The sequence below is a fragment of the Mus pahari genome, chromosome 22, assembly GCF_900095145.1.
Source record: "Mus pahari chromosome 22, PAHARI_EIJ_v1.1, whole genome shotgun sequence".
In the NCBI taxonomy this organism is placed as follows: Eukaryota; Metazoa; Chordata; class Mammalia; order Rodentia; family Muridae; genus Mus; species Mus pahari.
Genome location: NC_034611.1, coordinates 1,300,203 through 1,301,082, shown reverse-complemented (window position 1 = coordinate 1,301,082; position 880 = coordinate 1,300,203).

Genomic DNA, 880 nt, shown 5'->3' with positions numbered 1-880 from the left:
TTTGGGCAGGTTACTGCATGAACATAAAAGTTAACGACTCATTTGAATAAGCACCAAAAAAGAAAAAAGAAAAAAACCAGAACTGCTAAATCACATTGCAGGACCATCCTTTAGTTTTATAAGAAACTGCCAAACTGACTTCCACAACGGTTCCTAAAACTAGTTCCACTAGCAATTAATGAAGAGTCCCTGCTGAACTGAGACGTCTCTTGAGTGTTTGGGTGTGTCAGTGCTGCAGGCTTTAGCTAATGTAGCAAATGTGGTGTGGAATCCCACTGCAGTTGCAACCCGCACTTTCTAATGGCTTGCCAACCGGTATTACCTTATGTTTAACTTCAAGCAAATATTGAGTGGATTTGTTTAATCAAACATAAATGTCTCTGTGAGTCACCCGGCACCTTTCCTGCCCTAGGAGGGGTGTCTGCCCGGGAGGAGTCTCAAGGCCTGAGCCAGAAGGAGAGCCATCTTTGCTCTGGTTTGCTTAGGCTTAAGTCTGCGCTAGCAAGAGTGTGGACTGCAGAAGCTACACAGCTTCCGGACAGACGGAAGCAATCTAACTTCTGGGACAGACCCTGTTTCGGGCTCCAGAANTTTGGGCACCTTCCTCGACAGAGGAAAGGTGGCCACCTGTGAGGGCTCTGTCTGCCAGAGCAGGTGAGAGAGTCATATTGTATCTAGGGTCCTTCAGTGCCTAGTCTGTGCAGGTGAGTGAATAAACCGCAGAGTCAACACATCTTCTGGGACAGGTCCTGTTTTGGGCCTACATCTGCAGCAAGGACGCAGATCTGAATGCCAGGCCTCTGTGCACCTTCCCTGCTAGAGGAGAGCTTCCCTGCAGAAAGTAATCTGACCACTGAGACTCAGGAGAGAGCTGGACTCC